Here is a 17,054-nt window from a genome sequence, read left to right on the forward strand (position 1 = left end):
TGCCTTGAATCCGAGAGCACTTGACTCTTTCTTGTTAGCATTCATATTGCTTGAGATTTTCGTGAGGCCAGTCACAGTTCTAAAGGTTGTTGACTTGAGCCGAAAGTCGGCGGAGTCAACTCATCTTTGCGAGATTTGTGCTGAGTTACTGGGAATCTCAGAACTGGGAGTGACTCAGGACTTGGATAGACTCGTTGAGTCGACTCCATGACTCGGTCAACTGGACGGGACTTGAACTGAGTAACTTGGTTTGTAAAAGGAATTACTAGTCACTAGGCTTATAAAAGAGTGAATTTTATTAAAAAGATGAAGCGGAAGAGATTCAAACCACCAACCAAAGGAGCAATGACCTTTAACTAGTGAGGCAGCCTTAGTCTTTATAGTTTTTGTTTTGTATTATGTTCTATATTACTTATAAAATATTTATTATCATTCCTGATATTTTCAATTATAATTAGAGGTGTACACGAGTTGAACCGAGTCGAGCTTGACACAGCTCAACTCAGCTTGGCCACTAACTGACCCCAGCTCGAACTCAGCTTGGCTCGGTCCTTGAGCTTGACTGGCCAGCTCGGCTTGGTTCGGTCAGCAGCTTGGGCCAGTTCGAGTAGAGTATGCCTGTGCAGCATTTTCACAAACGCATGAACTGCACCTTTAAATTCTCATTGTATGTAAAACAACAGTAGTGGTGGTTTTTACAGGTATTTCATCAAACACCTTGTAGGCAACACCAAAATCAAGAAAAAAGGGTATTTGTTTCATATACATACCTTCTTTGCCACCAGCCGACACTTCGTTGAGTCATTTCATCAAATATTTGGTGAGCAACATCAATATCAAAGTAACGGAGTCATTGAACTGGTTCGATCCGAGTTGGGGTTCGATCTGAGTCAAGTCGAGCTTGGGCAAGCTCGAACTCGGTTCGAAATTTTTTCGAGCTAAAAAACTCCGCTCGACTCAGGTCGAACTGAGTCGAATCAAGCTTTTTTGAGTCGAGTCGAGCGAGCTAACCGAGCTAACTCGGCGGATTTGTGTACAACCCTAATTATAATAATTAAATATTGAGATGGGTTGAGTTGGACACTCGACTCAGCTGAACATTATTCCCGTATCTTTAAACTGTGGGCAGAGCAAGGAACTTACCAGGCTGAACATCGAGTTCTGTGTTTTTTGGGTTTTTGATGTTAAGTCGAAGTATATTGTGTTGGTTGTCTTGGAAAGCCAACGGTTATTGTGATAATGGATCCAGATGACCACCCTCGAAAGCCAATGTGTCTGTTTATGGTAATGGGAGCGCTTTCTGTTTTCAACATGGTTTAGTCCCCAACTATATTTTTTATTGGTTTTTTGGCCTCGAAAACCAATGATGATTTTGATAATGGATCTAGATGACCACTCTGTTTGAAATAGGTTGTAAATTCCATATGTAATGAGGGAGAACTTGTTTTGTTATTAAATGGGTTGATGAGAGGGATTCATCTAGATGAGAGTGGACACAATGGTTGTTAGCTATGGCAGAATTGTGGTCCATGGTTCTCTAGTGCCCTAAACATTCATGACCACCTTAAGAGGTTTGGGCAACCTGCGATCATGTTTTGTGGTCATTTTATGTGATGGGAACTAATGATGAGTTGGAATTGACTTCAAGAGGTTTGGACAACTTGCGGTCATGTTATTTGGTCATTCTATGTGAGAACTAAGGACAAATTGGAATTGATAGTCTCTACTTGTGCCTTTGCCCTACCCGGTATAGGAGCAGATATTCATCATGTTCGTGGGTTCTTGGGTTTAGGCCCAACTGGCCCTTGAATTGGAGGATTACATCAAGCTTTGATTAATCTTTTGACCTTAGGCTCATCCGAGAGGCCAACATATCATGATTATATTGACTTGATCATCTACTAGCTTTGATTAATCCTTTGACCTAAGGGCCTATTGAGATTTTGAGGTTTAATATTATGTGCTTTAGCTCACAATTGTGATTAACATACGAGTGTGGTTGGGTACATGCATCAAAGATTTAATTGAAGCACACATGTTCCAACATGGATTCACTGTTTTACTTTGGATACTTCAGTGGGTTACATCTTAGCGATTGGATCGACCATCAAGTCGTGTTTAGCTAGGCTCCTGAATGTTTTTAACAATTGATCCTTTGTTTTCAATGTTAAAAGCGTTTATTAAATTTGATGGACATTTGATGGTTAAGATCTTATTATCTATCTCTTAGGTTTGTATGAGATTTATAGGCTAAGGATAGATGCTGCTATTGGTGGAGGGATTTGGTTAATTAGAGTATATGGATAGGCAAGATTACATGCTTTTTTATATATTATGATTTAGGGCATAACTCAAAAGTAGATAGGAATGAAGAGCATCATAATTGGTACATCCATTTGAAAACATGATTCCTTATAAGTAGATCCTATCCTGAAGAGTAAGGAGATAGATCTTGGATGTTTTCATACCTTGGATGTTAGAAGAGAGAAAAAAAGAAAGGATAAGAAAAAAGTGAAGAAGAGGAGATAGGTAAGAGATCCAGTTCTATTGAGTGGGAAAGCTTTTTCTTCCATCTTTCTATTGAGTTGGACGGGGAAGTGACCTCTTATATTGGAGGATCAACATTGATTTTCATCAACGATCAAATGATACAAACTTAAAGTAAGATCTCAGCCCTTGGTTTGTATACTTTTAAAAATTGATTACATTTACATGAGGACCCATTTTGAATTCTAAGATATGGGTTTTCTAAAACGTTACATTGATTACATTTACATGAGGACCCATTTTGAATGCTAAAATATGGGTTTTCTAAAACGTTACGCTTTCATGTCTTTTAAAACTTTTTAGAAAAGTGATATGAAAGTGGTCTCATCATAGATGTCAATTGGTTCCATATGTTTTCATGTCTTTTAAAACTTTTTAGAAAAGTGTTATGAAAGCAGTCTCATTGGATATTTGTTTGGGTACGTAATCATACACATTGAAGGGTTTCCCTTAAAAAACTTATGTTTAAAATTTCAACCCAAATGAATATACGGATTGAGAGATTCGTTAGATTTAATTTTCCTTATGACCAATGGAGGAAATTGAATCAATGGTTAATAATGGCACATGGAGGTAATATTTGTTGTTTTCTTTTTCCGTGGATAGTGGGCATGATATTTGATGACTTGTCATTTTCGAAGTAGTGAAGCATCGTATGTACTCATGCGTACGATGCCTACAACTTCTCCTCATAGGAAAGAGGTTTTCATTTATTATCCATCTCTCTTGGATATACATCTACCTACATAGGTATGTGGTCATGTGAAACTTAATGGTATTGGGGCTTTGAGATGTGCCTTCTCTCTCATGGTGAGGTCTACATAAAGGGGACAATAGGTAAGAGATTATAAGCTCTCACTTGAATGAGCATTAAATGATTAGTTGAACTTTTATATTTAAAAAGAATAAGATTTATAATATAGTTGGTTTTATTCTCGTGAATGGGTACATTCATTAATGTGATCTGAAAAAAAGGGTGTAATTATGAATTATTTATTTATTTATTTCACTAACACCCGAAATTCTCGAGCACAAGTATGTACTCGGGTCACAAAAACTCGGAGCGTTACACTAGGAGTTACGAAGCTTCTTCAGAATCATCCTCCATTCTCAATCCTTCGGTTCTAGTTTTTCTTAATGTTTTATTTAAGATATTAGTCATGCTTGCCTAATCTCTTGGCTAAGGCTAAGTGATGAACTTTTTACTTGATATTTGATAGCTAATTCATTTCTTCAATGAAAGTTAAGGTTTTTATGTTGAATTGTAATTGTATGTGATTAAATTACTAGATTAGAGAAGGAATCAATTTGTAAAGTTGTTTGATCTATTGTTGCCTCCTAGTATATTAGATGCTTTCAATTCTTTGTGATGCGATTATCTAGATCTTAATGAGATATTAAGCCTATCATGATTCTAATTTATGTTGGATATTTTTTATATTAATATTATTGTTTTATCTTCCGATTAGAACAAATTGGAATCCAGTTCTAGTTGAGTTATCAACTTAAGAAGACAAATTTTATTCAAAGTTGATTGATTAGAGATTCCTGGATCCTTAGTCTTTTTTATAATTGCTTTTACAACTCTTCTATTCTACTGGATTAAAAACACAAATCAATTGTTTTTCATATATTAAGCTCTTAGTATATTCTCACCAAATTCCCTGCGGATCGACATTGGTCTTACTGAGTTATACTACATTGCAGTTCTATACTTGGGGTTGTCAACCATTGGGTTTAATTAGTCTCTTAGAGCCTGTTCGAGCATGGTAGATCACCTTCCAACCCTTGTATGTAAGTGTTTCCCTCTCTTCTTCGTCTATTCAATGCTTATTGTTGAGAACCTCTCATTAATTCTATAGTCTTTTTCAAAATTCTAACCTTAGGGTTCTTACACGATAGATTACGAGTTTTTCGACTGTTTAGAGATGTAGCTTGGTCGCCTGTGCACATCACGCAAGGACATGGCGGTGTCGAGTTATTCTTCAGTGCTAAATTTAAGACCACATCACCATAATAAACCAAATTAGGTAATCAAGTAAAAGGACTATCCTAATAGTCCCTCGATCACATTTGCAGCTATCCAGCTGAAAAACGACTATAAATTTAGGCGCACTAGCGCATTTTACTAATATGCTTGACTTTACTCCACCCAAGTGCCTATTCACAACCCTAAGTGTAGGGTCGCGATGTAGTAATAACTCGGTAAGACCAAGGTCCAATCCACACGAAAATAACTAGAACTAGAACTAGAAAAAGATCTAAATTGAAATCTGAATAATTAAGAGTAATGTTGTATAATGTTGATTAAAACTTATGAATCTAAAGGTGGGAACTAGGGTGCCAAGGATCCACTTGTAGCTATTAAGATGCTACCTTACTTGATTCAAGGAACACAATTGGAATTAGAGTCCTATCCTGTCTAATTAGAAGATAAAACAATTTAAATCAAATCTAAACTTTTTATTGACTAATTCTTAATGGAGGAAAATTGTGATGATTGGAAGGGATTCCATCACCCTACCATGCCCAGGAGATGATGGTGAACAACGTGTCACGCCCCAAACTCGGAAACCAGGCTCACAAAATTTTCGATCGCCGAATCCAGTGTTAACAGCCTCTATAGTACCCCATTCTTGGCTCCCAGCGTCCATACGCCAGATTTCGATCCTGAGATCCTACAAGGAGGATTTTCAACGTACTTTTGTCTTATAAGAAGCATAACCACAAGTATACCCAAATCATAAAGGCAACATCATCATCACATATCCATTAATATGAACATTTGAATACAATGTTGAAAGGGAAATACATATGTCAAAATCAGAGCTCCAAAAGATAGCTACATGCTTCACGCTCCACGCTGCTGCAACCTAACATCACCTGCACGCATCTATCGTGCATAAGCTTATAGAAAGCTTAGAGGGTGGTGTAAGTGTGTGCGCAAGGTAAGTGCCAAGTATACAATGAAGCTCATAAATCATACATTATCGGGATAAGTAGAAATACTGACAAGATCATGAATCGTACGATATTAGAGTAAGCAAAAAGTACTGGTAAGTCCATGAATCATTTAATAACAGTATATGCAATACGGATCGGTTATGCAAATGTGGAAGCCAAATATCAGATGCCGATGATGTAATGCAATATGCAAATCATGCTAAGTCCGTCTAGGCCATATAAGTGCAAAAACATAGTAACTCAAAATGCTAAGTACTGCGGATGCAATGTAATATGCGGTGCAAATGAAATGACCATGCTGGAATGTGAAGTTGGGATGATAATACATAGTATCGCAGGCTATGGGGTCCACCACAAGGGACTTCTATCCAAACCAGTTCCATACCTAAATTTGGATAGTCAGACTCAATGTGGTAAACTCTCGATCTCAGGTTAGTCGCGCGCCCAACCGAAATCCTGGCCATGCGAAGGTACACGTAACAAATAGTTACGTACCATCAGCTCGAGTGGATAGTGAATGAATGAATGAATGAATGGATATGCAATTCCTGCTCAATAAGTCCACATATCAGTACAGTTGCTCTCTGGGGAAATCACCGGGGTCTATTACACTCCACACCGACTGCCTCCTCCCTAGCTGCATAGCCCAGCGAGTGGAAGAGACCTCACTATCCGCCTAGCCAGCAGTCTGCCAATACCTACTCAGCTCATCGATAACGGACCAATTTACGAGCTGGTCATATTCAGCTTAGCTTATAGCCCCTTCACTCGGGCGGATAAGGTCACACTCCTTTCCAACCGACTACGACACAGTGAGAGACGAGGCCTACTAGTATTCGGCACTCGGGCGCTCGTGTATCCACTCGGTCTAGACGTTGGAGCATCTCCTGGTACAAAAAAGGTTCTGAGATTTTCACCCAAGGACATCCTAAGTGCCCACAATGCTAGAGCCAATATTTTCGGTATCCGATACGACCATCCACGATGTGCACGTGGAGGACACGACCTGATGTCGCTAGGGGGTACAGTGATCAGGACACAATGCGAAATGCATGAGTCACACCGTCAGTCATGTAGCAATCCTGCGCGCACCGCGTGATCATGTGGGGCACTCTATCTTATAAGGAGTCTCGTAAATGTCTCAGCTCAACGACTTATACTATGATCAAACATTCCTCATATCAAGCATACATATGATGCGTATGGGCATGAATCATGGAGTTATACTAAGCATGTTATAAAGTGATGAATTATCAATAAGTATGGGCCTATCAATGGGCCCTAAGGAGAGTTATAATGTTGACATTTTAACCAACATTGTATCATATGTGGACGTCAAACTGACATTGCTACCAAGGTATGGCCTGCCATAAAACATCATTATTACACAAACCATGGTAGAATCACACATTACAATGGACTTGTGTACATCCCATTGGGCCTCGACCCATGGGCCTCCAAAACATCAAATGGGCCTCATAACATGGGCTCATGTATATCAAGGTGGGCCTCAATGGATGGGCCATGACTACATCAAGATGGGCCTCCTCAAATGGGCCTTATAAATATCATGGTGGGCCTTAATAACGGGCCACAAATACATCAAGATGGGCCTCATTAATGGGCCTCACAAATTCCCAAAAATGAGTCAAATTGAAGGATCATTTGGACCATACCACAAATAACATTGAAGATAATAATTTTCACGGTTAACTAAATCACAGGGCCCACTTCAAAGTTTATTCTCTAACCAATCTAATCCTAAGGTCATAAAGACCTGGATTCAAACCCACTATTTCCTGTAATGTGGTCCACCTGATCAATGGCTGGATGCTGTGGTCTACTGTGATGTATTTTGAGATATTTTGAGATCCAACCTATTCATAAATTAACATAGAGGTAGATGAAGTGAAAGCAAAAACATCAGCTTGATTGGAACTACCGTGGCCCTTAAGAAGTTTTGAATGGTGAATGTCACTGTCCCCACTATTTTCAATGGTCGGTCCACTTGAACTTGAGATCTGACTCATCCTTCCTCCCATGCTATAAAACGATATCTCAAAATGGTTGGACGGTTGGATACAACACATGCATCATGGTGGGCCCTTGAGATGGATGGCACATAAGGAAGCACATGCATCGAGGTGGTCCACGTCCCCTGGACTAGATAGGGTAGGTAAAATACTTACATCAGAGGGCTCCACCATCCATTGTTGGACGATGGGCAGCGTGAATAAAACATATACATCATGTGTGGTGGCCACACTAATGGAAGTGTGGATACAATACATACATACATCTGTGGGTCCCACATGGGGCCCACCATAACGTTTGTTTTACATCCATTCTGTTGACGAGGTCACACAGACCCAAATGAACAGGAAAAACAAATTTCAAGTGATCCAAAACTTCTGTGATACCCAAAAGGGTTTTAAAGGCAGACGTTCAATCACACTGTTGCCTGTGACGTGGGCCACTTGAGCTTCCTTTATGTCTGATTTTTGGGGGGCCCACTGTCTCAAAGGGGACCTAACAAATGCACGGTGTGGATGTGGCCATACATCATGGTGGGGCCCACAGCTGGGACCCGTGTTCCCCTGCCCGACCGCCCACGGCTAGGGCAGGACATTGATGCGTCCCTGAGTTGTCAGCAACAGCAGCGCCTACAGCTGTTGTGTGATATTTTTTTTTAAATAATGAAATTTTGAGGTCTTTCCTAGGTTGGGCTCGCATCAGTAAAATCCACCCCAGCCATTGCATTTCCTGACTCAAGACCGACTAAACGAGCCCAATATTCAGCATGTTTTGGCTCAAGGTGGGTCTTAGTCGATTTTTAATGGTAAAAATCAATATTTTCTATGCTATGGCCCACCAGAAAAATCGGATTAACATAATTTTTCGGCTTAACGCCTAAAATGAGCTGGGGAATGGAATGGACGGCGTGGATTAGTTCCATACATCAAGGTGGGGCCTGCATGAGTGGCCTACCCAAAAGCTTGTGAATCAAGCTAATACTTGTGTTTTAAATTGACGTCCAGCGTCCTTGGACGCTGGATGGTTTGGCATAACACATACTTAAGGTGGGCCCTGCTCAGGTGGGCCACCAAATGATGGATGGTGTGGATACAACACATATGTAAAGTGGGGTCCATCCAAGTGGGCCACACGGTCACATCATCACACAAAAAAATATGAAAAAGAGAGGGGAAGAGAGAGAGAGAGAAAGAGAGAGGGACACGCGTGATGGAGGGCTCCGCCACTATGAGCCCTCCCTTTCATTCAATCATACATCAAGTGGGTCCCAATACATGTGAGCCCACCAAATCAAAAATCAACAGTGGAGATTACTTCTCCACCAAAATGGAAGGTCTAGATGACCTCTTTAGATCTTAGGAAAGTAAACATTATGATGGGGTCTATGGAGAATGGCCCCATCATGGAATGGTAATAAAAATCAAGGTGGGCCATCGGCCACATCAAGGGTCCAAAGTGAGATCCATACCATCAATCGGTAGGCCTCACTTGGCTCATCATAAAAACATGAAAATCTAGCTTATAGAAGCACCCACCGTTCGATCTTCTTGGTCCGTTGAAAAGCCGATCTCCTTGTGCTTCACTTTGATGGAGGGTGATGAGGTTTGAATGGCTAGGATGATGGTTTTTGGGGTGGGAAGTGGGCCACACAACTCACTCTTTTCTCTCTTGAAATGGCTTGGATGTGCACTCTCTTCCCTTGCTTGGAATGTGTGTTGAGAAATGAGAGAGAGAGGGTTGTAAGGAGAGAGAGTGAGAGATGGGTGATGGATGTGAGTGATGGGTGAGGTGATGGTGTACTTGACATGTATGAGTGTGTAAGAGAGAGGGTGAGAGAGAGTTGACTTGGTGGTTACTTGACTTAGGGAGAAAGAAAGCATTGATTGATTGATTGATTTGAGTGATTGAATGATGGGACAGTTTGTAGAGATCTCTTGGGATTACAAACGTGTGGTGTGTTTCCTCGAACTGAACGCAGGCCTACATCTCTTGGCCAGGGTATCGGATCGGTATGCAAGACGTGGCGTTGGAACTGCGGTGACGGTGCGGTCGCAATGGTACAAGTCTCGGATTAAACCGACTCAAATCTACAGAATATGACTTAGGGTCACGCGCAAATGTCCATTATTGGTCGTAAGTTGCTGGAATTCATCGGGAAGGATTGCGGGAGTCGAAGGAACAGTACGGACGAGGATACGGGTCTTACACAATGGGATTTACCAATCTCACTATCTCAAAACAAGAAAAGAAGATATCCAAAGCTATCACAATATTTATTGTAATTTAAGTCACAATAAATCATAGAAAACTGAAAATATTTCCTTAATATCAAACTAGAAATCAAGGAAATTCAATAAGAACAAGAATCAAAGCAAAATAAACATCCAAACACGTTATAAACTTCACCTCTTAGCCCTAGCTAAGAGGTTTAGCCAACCATAGACATGATTGAAACCAAATTTCTTAAACAAAGCATGAAAAATAAACTGGGGAAGAAGAAAAACTCTTTGGCGGCTGCTTCACCCTTGTGTATGCTCCGTGAGATCTTTCTAAACCTTAGAAGATGCTTTGGAGCATCCTAGGGAGTCCTATTTATAGTTGTGGAACTCTAACTTTCACACCGAGTTAGAAAAATCTATAAACTGCCTCAAATTTACACACTCTGCGTAATTTTCTAAAATAAACTCGAAGTTCAGAATATATTTTTTCATGACAATTTTAGGAATATGTTTGTTTTCAGAACAATTTCAGGATTTCTTTTCTTTACTTTAAATCTTTGATTCTCTTAATTTTTTACTTGGTTTTCTTGGATCTTTGGCATGTGAATTCTTCATTAATGACTTCCAAATCTCTAAATTTCATTTAGTAATCTTTTAAGCATAAATCTTCCTTTTGGCATCAATTTCACCTTAAGCTCTCGAAATCACATTGCACATGAAAACATTCATAATTAAATCGATTAAGCACTATTATGTTTATAAAACTAAGGTATAAATAGGAGGAAATATGCAATATCTCACACTCAACACACCTTAAACCAACATTTTGGTAGTCTCGAGCAAAACATGAGTGAAGTGATCTTCAATCTTCAATTTTCAAATCACTTCAGAAAACAATCTTTTATGCAATCAAGTATGAGTGAGTACAATCTAAAGAAGCGAGAGTGTAATTTTGAAAACCTAGAGCTGAATTACACGAGCAATCAATCAAAAAGTTTATTTATCAATCATTTAAGAGTATAAGTTTATATATTAAAATTTTCCAATGTGCTAGGTGAATTCTATTTACTTTCCATAGCATACTACTATTTCATAATGTTAGCCATGCTATCACCTCAAGTTTTATTGAATAAATCAAGTACTGATTCCGAACTTATCACCTTTTCCTTCATTTTTCAGTTTTTAATTTTATATTGACGGCCCCTTTTATTTATTCATTATTTTCAGACTTTTCATTCCTTTCCAGTCTTTTTATCATACATGACCTTTTTGTCGAACTCTATGTTTTTTAACTAGTTCTTTTCATCTTTTTAAGGTGGATAAATTTCTCCAGACTTAATTCTCAATATCTATCAATGATACACATACTAACAATGAGAAATTCTGGTATAATTCACAGAAAGTAATTTAAATGTGGCTTGTGACTTAGATTAACAAGATATTCAAACTTCCTCTTAATCAATTAAATACAAGAATTTAGACGATAGTCTACTCGGTTGATTAAACTCCAACAATTCAAAGTTCAATCTCTATCTTATCATCATACTCAAAGCATTCTTAATTCCACAAATTATCATTTCTCAAACATGTTTTTAACTTGAAAATTTAAAAATTTTCACAAATTTTGCTCAAAACTAAGAAAACATTGATTAGTTTACCTAATCCACACCCCCAACCTAAAACCTACGTTGTCCTCAATGTAAAAGATATGAGCATGCAATGCACATGAGACAACGAAAAGAAATGGAAAGTGATGAGAAGATAATACCTGAAGAAGGAAAATTGAAGCTTTTCCAAAGTTCTTAGCATGTAAATGGATTAGTATGAAGACTAAACAAACTGAAATCAAATTATCCAATCCTAAATCCTATGAAAGTAATAAACCTAACTACACCTCCGTCGGACTAGGAGGTTAATCTTGGTATACTGGATCAGTCAGAGGCATGGACATGTCCTCTAAATCAAACTTCTCAACAAATGGCTTGCGACGATGTCCTTTCAGTTTGAAAACATTGACATTTATCGAATTCTTTATCTCAACGGCCCCATGAGGATAGACATTAGTAACAATGAAGGGACCGGTCCAATGAGATCAAAGTTTACCTAGAAAAAGATGTAACCGAGAATTGTACACAAGGACTTTTTGACCGGTTATGAATGATTTCCGAAGGATGTGCTTGTTATGAAATACCTTCATATCGTCCTTGTAAATTCTCGAGTTCTCGTAAGCGTCGTTCCAGATTTCTTTGAATTTATTCAATTGAAGTTTGCACAGCGAGCTAACGTTGTCCAAATTAAAGTTTAGATTTTTAATAGCCCAGTAGGCTCTATGCTCCAGTTCCACAGGTAGGAGGTAAGCTTTCCTATAGACGAGTCTATAGGGAGACATTCCAATGGGGGTCATAAAAGGTATATGGTAAGCCCATAAGGCATTAGTCAAGCGAATCAACCAATTCTTATGGTAAAGGTTAACCATTTTTTCAAGAATATTTTTAATTTTCCTGTTGGAAATCTCTGCTTATCCGCTTGTTTGCGGGTGGTAAGGAGTGTTCACTTTATGAGAGATGCCATATTTCTTTATTAAGTTCTCAAATAACTTATTATAAAAGTGTGAACCTCCATCACTAATGATAGCCTGAGGCGTTTCGAACCGAAAAAGGATATTTTCTTTTAAGAATCGAATGACTGTTTTTTGATCATTATTCCGGCACGAGATCGCTTCGACCCACTTGGTGACATAGTCTATTGTTAACAAAATGTAAATATTCCTAAAGGATTGGGGGAATGGTCCTATGAAATTGATGCCCCAGCAATCAAATGCTTCAATGATAAGAATGGGGTTCAGAGGCATCATATTTCAACAGGACAACCCTCCTAACTTCTGACAACGCTCATAAGCTTTACAAAACTCATGAGTATCTCTAAATATCATGGGCTAGTAAAAGCCGTACTAAAGAATTTTGGCTGTGGTCTTTTTAGCAGAAAACTAACCGTCGCAGGCCTGAAAATGACAAAAGAAGATGATACTTCGATGTTCATTGTTTGGCATACATCTCCTTAGAATTTGGTCTGAGAAATATTTAAACAAATAAGGATCGTCCCGAAAAAACTTATGTACCTCGGCGAAATTTTTTTTCTTATCTTGCGTAGTCCAATATGTTGGCATGAAACCTGTAACAAGATAATTTGTAATGTCAACAAACCAAGGTAGTTGGGAAAGTTTAAACAATTGTTCATTAGGGAACATATCGTTTATTAGTGTCGGCTCAAGGGAATCAGGGAGGTCAAGTTGAGAAAGGTGGTCAGCCACTACGTTTTCTACTCATTTTTTGTCTTGTATTTCAATATCAAATTCTTAGGGTAAGAGGATCCATCTTATCAGGCAGGGCTTGACATCCGTCTTAGAAAGAAGATACTTTAGCGCTGAATAGTCCGTGTAGATGATGATCTTAGATCCGATCTGGTAGGACCTAAATTTGTGCAAAGCGAACACTACGACTAAGAGTTCCTTCTCCGCAGTAGAGTAGTTTGCTTGGGAAAAATTTGGAGTTCTACTTGCATAGTGAATAACATAAGGCTTCTTTTCTTTTCTTTGGCCTAACACCACCCCAATAGTATAGTCAGATGCCTCGTACATAATCTCAAAAGGGATGCTCCAATCGAGTGGCTGCATGATATATGCGGTAGTTAACATGCCCTTGAGCTTAGTGAAAGCTTCTTGACATTATTCAGTCCACTCATATGGTACATTCTTTTGAAGTAGATTGCATAAAGGATGAAAGAGCTGACTAAAGTTCTTTATGAACCGTCTATAGAATCTGACGTGTCCTAGGAAGGATCGCATGTCATGTACGCTCTTGGGTAGATGTAGGTTAGAGATAAGATCAATTTTTGCCTTGTCTACTTCAATTCCCCTGGACGAAATTATGTGTCCAAGCATAATTCCCTTGGGAACCATGAAATGAGATTTTCCCCAATTCAGAACCAAATTATTTTCATCGCATCGCTTCAGCACATATTTAAGATTTTCCAAATACTCGCTGAAGGATGGACCAAATATAGAGAAGTCGTCCATGAAGACCTTTAAATATTATCCCACCATGTCAGAAAAAATACTCAACATGCATCGCTGAAAAGTGGCGGGGGCATTATATAGTCCAAATGGCATCCTTCGGTAAGTAAAGGTGCCAAAGAGACATGTGAATGTTGTCTTCTCTTGATCTTCAAGGGTTAACTCTACCTGATTGTAGCCCGAATATCTGTTAAGGAAGCAATAGTAAGAGTGACCGGCTAGCCTTTCCAAAATTTGATCAATGAAGAGCAAAGGAAAGTGGTCCTTCCTTGTGACAGTATTTAGCTTCCTGTAGTCAATGCACATTCTCCAACCAGTAGTAACTTTAGTTAGCACGAGTTCATTGTCAGCATTAGCTATGATGATGATTCTGGACTTCTTAGGAACTACTTAAGTTTGACTCACCCATTGACTATCGGATATAAGGTATATGATACCCACATCCAATAACTTAATTACCTCAGCCTTAACCACTTCTTTCATATTTGGATTGAGTCGACATTGTGGTTGTTGGGAGGTTTTCGCACTATCTTCAAGATGGATGCAATGAGTACAAATCAAAGGGTCAATTCCCTTGAGGTTTGCAATCGAGCATTTAAGAGCTCCTTTATGCTCAATGAGGGTGGAAATGAGCACGCTCTCTTATTTTTTCTCAAGGTGGGAAGAGATCACAACCAGGTATGTCTCATCTTGACCTAAATAGACATATTTAAGATCCGCAGGCAAAGGTTTTTGGTCAAGCTTCGGTGCTTTGAGGTTAGATGGTAGATGCACTACATCGGTTTGAGGCAATTTTCAAATTGTGGCCTCCACCGGTCAACTTCAAGAATTGGTGTAGCATTAAGCAAGGCATCCATTTCCCTAATCATGTCATCATCTAAATCAGGGGAGTGAGTCAAGCACGTCTCAAGAGTGTCAGAGTATAGAGTCAGGAGTGCTTTATCTTCTACGAAAGAATCGATCATGTTCATGTTGGATATCGTCATCATCTTCCGGCTATTTGTTCATGTTGAAAAAAATGTTGAGCTTTAATGCCATATTTTTGAAAGATAAATTCATAATTCCATTCCTATAATTAATGATAGCATTTGATGCAGCAAGGAATGAGCAACCAAGAATGACGGGTATTTGAGTGCTCACATCTATGATGGGTTGAGTATCTAGGAAAATAAAATCCACTGGACAGTAGAATTTATCAACTTGGATAAACACATCCTCAATCATCTCTCTCGCTATAAGAACTGAGCGATCGGCAAGTAGTAATGTGGTCCTGGTGGGTTTTAATTTACCTAGACCCAATTGTTCGTAAATTGAGTAAGGGATTAGATTTACGCTCGCCCCCAAGTCAGGAAGTGCATGCTCAATCCAATGGTGCCAATTACAGAAGTAATGGTTGGGCTACCGGGATCTTTGTATTTTTGTGGCTCATCTTGCTTGAGGATGACACTCACTTTTTCTATCAAAAAGATTTTCTTTTGTATGTTTTACCATCTTTTGGTCGTACATAAATCTTTCAGAAATTTGGCATATGAAGGGATTTGTTTTGACGTTCACTTGCTGAAGCACCTCTAGAATATCCTTAGAGTTAGAGAGAGGTTTTGGTGCAATAAACCGTTGAGGGAATGATGCAATCGGCTTACTTTGAGGTTCCGGTTCTAACCCATGTGGAGCATTGCTATGTCCATCATTCTCATCTATTTCCGGGTCCTTAGGCTTTTCAGCCCTTACCGGAGTAGATTTATCAATTGTCTTCCCACTCCTAAGAGTGGTGATATACTTAGCCCGCTCCATCTGTTTTGAAGAGCTTGGGTTATTAATTTTATATTACTATTTTGGGTTAGGGAGAGGCTGAGCCAGAAGGATTCCTTTCTCCCCAATCAATTTTTTTGTTTTAAGCCCTTGTATGGATTTTGTAAGGTCTTGAAAGGCTTGAATCATACCCTGATTAAAAAGCTCTTGGTTTTGTATATGTTTTAAGATCGGATCCTCTTGAGGTTTCCATTGATTCAGAAATTGGTTAAGGATCTCTTAAGGAGTAGCCGTTTGTCCGTTCCTCCAACTGAAGTTTGGATGGTTCCTCTAGCTTGAGTTATATGTATTTGAGGGGGGTCCACTGAAAGGTTTTTGGTAGTCATTTACGGCATTTGATTGCTCATTCAATATCTATTGAAAAGCAGGAATTGTTGAGCGATTCTCAGTTGTATGTATATTACAAGCACAAATACCACAAACAACTTCCACAGTCTTTTCGGATTCTACCTTTTTAAGTTCCATGGCCTCGACTTTTCTTGTGAGTTTGGTCACTCTTGCATTTATATCATCTTCCTCTTTTAGAACATAAATTCCTCCCCTTTCCTTTGATTGAGTAGGCTTAGAAGTGGTAATTCTTGAAGAGGTATCCTATGATTGGGCGTTTTCAACAAGTTTATCAAAATAATCTCTAGTATCATTAGCTTCCTTATTCATGAATTCCCCATTACACATCATCTCCAAAAATTGGCGCATGGGTGAGGTCAACCTCTCATAAAAAAGCTTGTTATACGCTATGTTTCGTAGCCATGCTGTGGACATGAATTTATGAAATCCTTAATCGCTCCCAAAATTGGAAGAAGGTGTCATCCTCTTTTTGTGCAAAATTCATGATTTCTTTCCTTAAGGTATTTGTTGTATGATAGAGGAAGAACTTTTTAAGGAACTCCCTTGTCATCTCAGCCCACGTGCCAATGGACCTTGGTCTTAAGGAATGTAACCATGACTTAGCCTTTTCTTTCAAAGAGAAATGAAATAATTTCAGTCTAACTATGTCCTTAGACACGTTTGGGAAGTGTAATGTAGATATGATTTCATCGAACTCTTTCATATGCAAGTATGGATTTTGAGATTCTAGTCTATGAAACTTAGGGAGTAGTTGAATTACCCCTGGTTTAATATCCACAGTTCCTGCATTTAATGGAAATATCATGCAGGAAGGTGTACTCACCCTCGTCGGTTGTAAATAATCTCGTAGAGTGCGAGCCAGGGGTGCATTCTGCACCTCATTTTCATTTTGAACTTCTTCAACTGGAGGTTCAAGTTGATTTGCAGCCATCACTTCTATTGACTCAGAGGGTCTCAAGTGGTGTCTAATCCTGTGATAGATATGCAACCCTTCGACTAATCCTCCTTAATTTAAAAGACGTAGAGTGTTATCACGGACCCACTTAGGCATGAAACACTCT

General features: G+C 38.9%; 1 non-coding gene across 1 annotated transcript; it reads left to right on the top strand.

The window, feature by feature from the left end:
- The first annotated feature begins 16,389 nt into the window (after window positions 1-16,389).
- On the top strand, window positions 16,390-16,496 carry LOC131222027 (small nucleolar RNA R71). Its single transcript, XR_009159736.1, has one exon. It is a non-coding gene; the product is annotated as a small nucleolar RNA R71 (small nucleolar RNA).
- The last annotated feature ends 558 nt before the right edge of the window (window positions 16,497-17,054 follow it).

Source organism: Magnolia sinica, chromosome 12, assembly GCF_029962835.1.
Source record: "Magnolia sinica isolate HGM2019 chromosome 12, MsV1, whole genome shotgun sequence".
Classification (NCBI taxonomy): Eukaryota; Viridiplantae; Streptophyta; class Magnoliopsida; order Magnoliales; family Magnoliaceae; genus Magnolia; species Magnolia sinica.